Source organism: Gavialis gangeticus, unplaced genomic scaffold (genome assembly GCF_001723915.1).
Source record: "Gavialis gangeticus isolate Ggan-Ray unplaced genomic scaffold, GavGan_comp1, whole genome shotgun sequence".
NCBI classification, from domain to species: Eukaryota; Metazoa; Chordata; order Crocodylia; family Gavialidae; genus Gavialis; species Gavialis gangeticus.
The window spans coordinates 156519958-156528699 of NW_017729032.1; the positions used below are offsets into that span (position 1 = coordinate 156519958).

Here is an 8742-nt window from a genome sequence, read left to right on the forward strand (position 1 = left end):
GCCAGCTGCTGCAGCCCCCCCAATGGCTGCCCCACCCAGCCTGACCCCCCAACTTGCACCCCCAGGCCCCATCATTTAAAGAAAACCCAGAAAGAAACCAGAAAAAAAATGGGGCAAAAAAGCCTCTGCTTACCTTAGAAGCGGGGGGGGGGGCTGCAGGACCTCTTGGCAGAGCTCCCCCCCCGGGCAGCACAGGCCAGTGTGGGGGCAGCAGGGCCCAGGCTGGGGCCCCTGGGGCTGTCACCCTGCTCCACACTGTGCAGGCAGGGCCCCAGTCAGCCAGATGGCAGCCAGACTGCAGGTAAGTGCCAGGGGTTTTTTGTTTTTGTTTTTTTAACTATGGGGTGGGGGGATGAATCCAGCGAGGGCAGGGGTAGGAGCCAGCTGTGGCAGGGGTCAGGGGCCTCAGGAGAGTGGGTGGGGCCATCGGTGGTCCCCTCCATGGTCCCTTTCCCCCTCCTCCAGCCCCCCAACCCCTTACTCACTGGCACTGGAGCCCTGGTGGTGAAAGACAGCCAGCACCAGCCATCAGCACCAGGGTGAGGGGCCAACCATAGAGATGCTCTGGCAGCCAGAGCATCTCTGTGGAGGACCCAGCCTCCAGTTGCCTGCCCTGCTTTTTTAAACTTCAATTTTTTTAGACCCCTGGATATCATTTTCCCATTTGTTTTCATTCCTGCACATGCCTGTTGTCCAGCCTCAAAGGGGTTTGTGGTGGGGCAAGATGCACGTGAACGTGTAAACCACTGAGGGCACATCTCTTACCCAAAGACTTCCAATTCCTTCCAGAGACCTTATGCAGGTTCATTTTATTATCTGTCCCAAAAAACCTGCCCCTTTGAACAGAGGCACTCACTTAAATTTGTTGGTTATAAACAATGGAACAAATTGTGCAACCTAGTTGAAGCACAGAAAATAGGATCTTCACAATTAATAGTTAAGACATTGTCTCTTCACGACCCTGAAATACTTACTGAGAAGTAATTTTACCTCAAGCATTATTTATTTCCTAAAAGTCCTGTTGGAACTAACACTCTCAATTTTGACCTTCTATGCATATAGTAAACCATGTCTCATTATGCATCCTTCACAATCCTGCATGTTTTCTAGATGAACCTCTAACTTAATCACTGCATGTTATTTATTGCACATGGTGAATTAAGCAATGCTGTGAAGGAGTCTTTCCTTCTCTCAGAGCAATTTCATCAGTAGGTCTCCAAATGCAGAGAGTGCTAGATATTTTTATTGTAGTGTCACAGGGAGAAACTGAAGGGGGGACTGCAAATACTAGGGGGAAGCCCCGGCATAAGGAACCTTCAGAGGGGCTGGAAAGAGAAAGAAAAAGTGAAAGGAGATACTTACCTGCAGTGCGACCAGCGGTGAAGCCGGAACTGAGGGAGGAACCCACACAGCTCATCAGCCACGCCTTTATGCAGTTGCGGCCAGCCGGTGATGTCAGCTGCAATTGCTGGCCAGTGGAAATAAAGTGAGCCACAGGCAAGAAGGAGGGGGGCAGCAGCAGAGTGATGCCAGCAGGAACACTGGCAAGAGGTGCCTTCCCAAAGCTCCTGCGGGAGCAACGGGAGCCAGGAGCTGCATTCTCCACCCGGGAGGAACACACTGGCACATGCTGTGAGCCCAAGGCTGTGAACAGTGGTGAAAGAAGCCAGGAGCCAAAGGCGGCTCCTCAACCCTGGGAACCCAAACAAGAGGGCAGAGGGATGCAGGAAGACCCCAACGTCAGAGACCTCCGCGGAGGAGCCGAAGAGGCCAGTGCAGCTCCCACCTTCAGACCAGGTGGGACTGTTGGGGGCACCGAGGGAGCTGAAGAGGTGTACCAGGTGGGAGACGAGGGGACAGGCATCCATCAGAGGATCATAGCATTGCCAATGAAGCCGAAGGTGGGGCAACAAGAACTGAGGAGTGGGGTGCAAGCCACAGGATACCCCGGCCATGTGTAGGGCCAAACCGAGACCCTTAAGGTCGAGAGGAAGTTGTTAGCAACTCGGCCAGGGGGTCAAGGGGACAGTTGGGTCCCCCCGAGGATAGCAGTAGTCCTTCTTTTTGTTGTTGTAATTTTGTGTTTCCCACTTGAGAAGGGGTTGAGAGTTAGAGCTTGGGGAGCCAGTTTGATACATAGGCCACAGGGTGGTTGGTGCCCTTTAGGAAGAGGCAGCGGCCTCATAGCCTGGGTAGGATACTTCTGTCTGTTTTCCATTTTTGAGGCAGGATGGCTCGCCCCTCCCTGTGAGAGTAACTTGGGAGCAGCAGCTGGGAGGCTGGCCAAGAGGACAACAGTGACCTGCCAAGGCTGGGTGTAAGGGTGAGGTAGAGGAGAGGTGGAGCCTCACAGAAGACCACCAGACGGATGTCCCACCATTGAGAGATCCCAAGTGGCTTGACCCCGCACTGAAGTAAGATTCAAAGTCGTGGCAGATGAGGCTGGGGAAGACCACACTGGAGGTGAACACCTACTCGGCGGACCACCAGGGTTGGTAAGACAGACGTCAAACATCCAGAATAGAGCAGCACACGACCGGATGTTCAAGGCCAGGCGGGCACATGTAGGTTTAGTGTAATATATTCAGTTGGTATGCCCAATATCATAAGATGTTGCACATATATATTGCTAGAGAAAAAAAGGCTATTTTAATATTGTACTACTTAAAGGTATATTCTCAACCTGAAAACTAGGGTCATTTAAAAAAAAAATTAAGTGGAAAAACTAATTTCAGGTGTTGTCCTTGACTCTCTCTGCCAGTATTTGCAGTTTTTTAATCATATTTTTCTATCTTTAAAAATGTTTTCCCCATTCCTTTTTGTGCAAACAAGAATAAAAATTGACTACTGGCCCATTCCTGAAAAACACAAGAAACAATAAGGACTAAATAGTTTCATAAATGCTATCAAATATACAAGTAAAATATTCCAGACCTCTTTCCATTATAGTAGTCTTAGATGATACTTGTAGTAATACTCATTTAAAAAAAAAAAAGTCAGGGCAAAAATATTTTTAATTAATGATGTCCCATTAAGAACTAATTTGGAAGACAGAATTAAACTGCAGATTATTAAGTAAGGGTACAAGGCCAAAAAGTTAACCTTGTTCATGCAAGCTTAGCTTCAGCACTCAGACTTTTGTATACTAAACTGTGGAATTTCAATGGTCTTTCTAGATAAGAGGTTTTTGCTATGTTTGTTTTTAATAATACAGTGTGGGGCTGCATCTGTAAAACTGAATTAGTTTAGTTACTTTCAATATAAAAATTACAAGAAGCACCATTATCTGTTATCTTCTCCCTCTGATTTTAATCATCTAAGAACATGAACTAAGAAGACTGAGTCACCTTGCAGAAAAGGCATTAAATAACAAAACAAAACAAAAAAATGAATTGAACAGAACCGGAGTTCATTGAGGTGTCTTTGAATTTAATTCTCAAGTTAAAAAAGTAATTTCTCTTTACTTGGAGGAGTTATGAAATAGTGTTCTATATTCATGATCATGAACATTCTAACCCCTTCCCCTACACACAATTAAATTCTTAACAAAAATTCAATGAGTTCCAAATGTTTAGTCTTTTACTGGTTTTTAAATGCTCCAACAGCACAAAGAACATTTTTAAAATGCCAATGCTGTACTAGCTTAAATATGTCGTGCCAGGTTCAGATAAAATCATGGTTTTTGTTGATCAGCTTAGTTCTGAGACCCAGGAAAAATGATCCATGTTAGGTTTAGGCACCTAAGATCCCAACATGGTCAATGGGAAGGCAATGGGGAGAACCATATGTACTCCCACTAAAAAGAAAGATGCCTTTGATGCCTACTCCCAGAACCATTTATGCATTTTGTATTAGATAGCCATTGGTTTAAAAACAGAAATAAGCCTGGCAGAGGCAATCCAAGTCTCCTTCCTTTCTGAACAGAATTCTCTAACCACTAGACTACAGAAGCAGGCTCCCCCTTGGCTGCATTCTTACTGGGCCTGTAGATCTTGGCTGCCTAGTGACTCAGCCCTAATAAAATCTGTGGAGGGTGCTCCCACCCTCTTTATTCTATCACCTGGTGATTAAGATACATTCATGTAGGATACACAGGTTAGAGTCCCTTCAAGGAGACCTCCAACAACCCAGGCCTCTCAATTCCTGTCCAAGTGCTGCAAGCATATTGTGCAAAAGGTGAGCAGAACCATCACCACTGGCATTTCTGAGTGAAAGTGGCTTGGGTTCTTTACATGGTCCCGTGCCTGTAAAGGGTAGTCTTGTGCTGAAAACCTATGCAGAGTTTACATACCTCCCAACTCCAATATGGATCACAATAGAGCTTAGATGAGAGCTAGCCTTCTAGCTCCTCAGTCTGGATCCCGTTTGAACATCTACACAAGCCTCAAATTGTCATGGAAAGTTCCATAGTTGCTAAAGTTAGAGGTGCCTAATGAATTTAGGCACATAAGTTTTGTGGCCACTTGGAAAGGGGTACTTTTTATAAGTAAAGAGTTAACTTAAATTCACCCATTTAGGATTAATCCACTGAATTTAACTACAACACTTGGTATCAGGTCACTGTAGCCTTGCTTACAGATGGGCTAGACTATTTAATTTGCTGTTGAACTAAAAGGGAGAAAATAATTTCCAGAGATTACAATCATCCACAAATTAATTTCCCCCCCAATAAATGCCCTCCTGTCAACTCCCAGATATACAAATAAATGAACTGTCATCTCACAGCTCAACTGAACAGCTCTAGTTGTTTAATATGGAAACAAGCAATATTCTAGACTAACACAGAAAAATTTAATGCTAACAAGTTGAACTGCACTTGGGAAGGAAATAGAAGTCAATTTACTTTATGAAACATCAAAGCTGAAATAACCTAGGGCATTTACACACATGCAGGGAGCCTGCTCCAATGTGCTTTAAATCCATTGCTTTAGCAGCCTCAAGGGTCACGTTCAGCTTCTCCGTGCTGAAAAATGGTAGTGGGGCATTTTGAACTAAGGCTCATCAAACAACCTTTAGTTCAAATTGCCTTTTTGCCATTTTTTTCAGTGCAGGGATGCTAACACATGTGATGCTTGGGTGCTTTTAATTAACAGTTTACTAATTAGATCAACTGCCCCCCCACCACCCTCCTGGAGCATGTCTATAAATGCCCCCAATGTCCTCCTAAGATTGTTTATTCCCCATACACTAAAAATCTGTTTGATTTCTTTTGTTTTACCCTCTGTACAGTCACAATCAATCCCCTTCTGAAATCATTTAACACCTCCTATCTCAGGTACAAAAACCGTTATCATCTTGCAATCATGCATCTCCTGGCTGAGTCATTTTTTACTCTGTCAAGTTAGGAAATGGAAGCCTCATTTCTCATCAACACACTAGACCCTCCCAAACTTCTAGCCTATCTTTGTCTCAGTCAGCTAAAATGAGAAGAAAGAATCACTTTTTTACCCATCGCTTGCCTTTGGCTGCTAGGAAAGGAATGGGGTCTATCCCTTTTACCTGTTCCCTGTCAACATGAGTATTACACATTTTCCCAACTGCCTATAAACACTGGAAATATAGCTTAGAGTGAAAAATACATACAGCTTACTCTCAGAGCTTCTACTTTAGAATTATATATATGAAATAAAGTCATCTTCATATCTAGTACAGGCTACATCTAGCCAATTTTTGTAACGGGAGAAGAACAATCATTATGACTATATCTATATACCACATTGTATATTCATAACAGTTGTTCATCTCCCATTCTAAAATTTCATAGATGTTAGGGCTGGAAGGGACCAGACAGAGATCATTGGGTCCAGCCCCCTGCCCACAGGGGCAGGAAGTCTGTGGGGGCCAAATGATCCTGGCAAGATAGACTCCCCCCAGAAGTGGTGCCTATTTCAGACTGTGGGGACTCCAACAGTGAATAAGTTTTTTCTTATGTCCAGCCTAAAGCACTCTTCCTGGAGTTTGTGACAATTAGACCTTGTTTTCATTAGGAGTGCCCTGGTGAACAGATGTTCTCCCAGTTCCTGGTACACACCCTTATATACTAATAGGCTGCCACCAAGTCCTCCCTGAGCCTTTGCTATTCCAGGCTGAAGAGTCCCATGCCACTCAGCCATTCCTCATAAGACCTGCTGTCTGATTATGCATGTGGCTCTCCTCTGGACTCTCTCAAGCTTCTCCACATCCTTCCTAAAGTGTGGAGCCCAGAACTGAATGCAGTACTCTAGCTGCGGTCTCACCAGGGAAGAGTACAGTGAGAGGATGACATCTTGGGTCTTGCTTTGGATGCATCGATAGATGCAAGCCAAGATTTTGTTTGCTTTGCCAGCTGTGGAATCGTATTGGTGGCTCATGTTCATCTTCTGGTCAGTCATGACCCCCAAGTTTATTTTGGTCATGGTGCTAGTGAGGTAGCACTGCTGAGCTTATAGGTATGTTGTGGATTCTTCTCCCCATCCTCCTCCTCCCCCCTGCCCTGGGATGGAGTGCCTTCCATTTCTCAGTGTTGAATGTCATCAAGTTTTGATCTTCCCACATTGTAAGTCTGTCCAGGTTGGCCTGTATTGCCAGCCTATCCTCTAGTGTGACCAGACTTCCCCATAGTTTGGTGTCATCAGCGAATTTAGCAAGTCCGCTTCTGATACCTGAATCCAGATAGTTTATAAACTATGTTAAAGAGTACTAGTCCAGGTACGGAGCCCTGGGGGATGCCACTGGTCACCATGCACCATGTTGACATGGTTCCGTTGACTATCACTCTCTGGGTCCGACACAGTGAGTTCCTGAGCAATCGGAACATGAAGTTGTAGAGGCTGCAGTTTCCCAGTTTAACCATGAGGACTTCATGGGAGACCAAGTCAAAGTCTTTTTTCAAGTCCAAATAGATTATAATCAACCTCTTCTCCTTTGTCCAGGTGATGTGTCATGTGGCATGACCTACCCACAATGAAGCCATGTTGGCCATCTTTCAGAACATTGCATTCTGTTAGTTTCTTTGATTTTTTTCCCAATATATCTTTCTGGGGATTGAGGTTAAACTGCTGGGCTTGTAGTTCCCTGGATCTTCCTTCCTCCGTTTCTCGAAGATAAGCACCACACATTGGCCCTCTTCCAATCCTCAGGAAACTCACCTGAGCACCACAAGTTCTCAAATATCCTCACCATTGGCTAAGCTATGATATCAGCCAGTTCTTTTAGCACTCCTGGGTGCATTCCATCTGGGCCAGATGATTTCTGAATGTCTCAAGGTATCCCCTCATGACATCTTCACCAATGATGGGCATGTGTTCTCCCATACCCTGGCAATGCTACTTCTTGTTTGGCAGGGTCATCCCCTTTGGCTGGTGGAAGACCCAAGCAAAGTAATTAATTAATTAAGGAGATTGGCTTTTTCCTGGGTGTCCAGTTTCAGCTGCGCCATTTAGTTTAACATGACTTCCATGTTGCCCTTGTTTTTCTTCTGATTTCCCATGCATCTGAAGGACTTTTTGCTGTCCTTGATTCCTGTAACCAATTTGAGTTCAGTTTTGGCCTTGGCTTTCCTAGTTTGTTCCCTACAGGTGCAGGCCAGTGCTGAATAATCCTCCGTAGTGATGTTACCTGACTTCCAACTTTTGTAGGCTTCTCTTTTCAGATACAGGAGGTCCAATTTGACTAGCTGTAGCCTGTACTAAATAATTGTAGAGAGAACCAAGAAGAAAAAAAGGTCATCTTAAATAGGGTTGTGGAAAAACTGTTTTCTTTTTTTCCAGTTTGGCTAAGGAAGCAATTTTTTGTTGTCGTTTAAACTTAAAAAACCCTAATGTTATTTGGTTTTTGATTATCCTGTTTATCCAAGAGCTATATGGCTGGAGCATTCACACAGGATGTTGAGGACATACTATACATCTTTTTCTCTGATTAAGACACTCCCAGGATAGTGTCCTAACCACCAAGCTATGGGATCATAGGAAAGTAAGGGTGGAAGGGACCCCACAATGTCATCCAGTCCAGATCCTGGATCAAGGCAGGACTGTCCCCAACTAAACCATGCCAGACAAGTCTGTCCAACATGTTCTTGAAAGTCTTCAAAGATGGAGATGCTACAACTTTTCTAGGTGGCCTATTCTAATGCATGCCTCCCTCACAGTCAGCAAGTTCATCCTAATCTTCAACTTTCATTTCCTCTGCTGCAGTTTGAGGTAATTGTTCCTAGTCCTGTCCTCTGGGGCTATAGAGAACAGCCTATTTCCAATCTCTCTGTAAATCACTGTTTAGATATTTGAAGATTCTTATCAAATACCTCCTCAGTTTTCTTTTCTACAGCCTAAATAATCCTAGCCATCAACCTTCCCTTGCTTCCCAGGCCTCTAACAATTTGTTGTCACTCTCTCCTGGACTCTCTAATCTGTTCCCATCCTCACAGGCAACATGTACCTCCTGAGATGGGGGGGGGGAGGGCACAGCAACTGCCCACAGGTGGCGATGTAGCTGTCAGCAACGAGGGTGGACTGAGTGGGGACCATCCACAGGCGGCTGCAGTGGTATCAGCAGCAGTGTGGGGGTCCCTCCATGGCCAGATGGCAAAGCTCAGAAGTGCCAGTGGCATGCCCAGAAAAGCCAGTGGTGCTTCTGGGGGCATGGGGTGGAGGACACCAGCACTCCGCCTGCCCCCCTGCCCATCACTTAAGCCGAGAGCGCTTGCTCTCAAGGGGAGCTTTAAACTAGACTCACTGGGGGAGGGGGCTGCCAGAAGACAAGGAGACG

General features: G+C 45.3%; 1 long non-coding RNA gene across 1 annotated transcript in view; it reads left to right on the top strand.

The window, feature by feature from the left end:
• Nucleotides 1–8742, top strand: part of LOC109302447 — a 22494-nt gene that overhangs the window by 12865 nt on the left and 887 nt on the right. The window contains exon 2 of the long non-coding RNA XR_002098779.1: nt 3089–3096. This is a non-coding gene — a long non-coding RNA (uncharacterized LOC109302447). The remainder of the gene's footprint in view (nt 1–3088; nt 3097–8742) is intronic.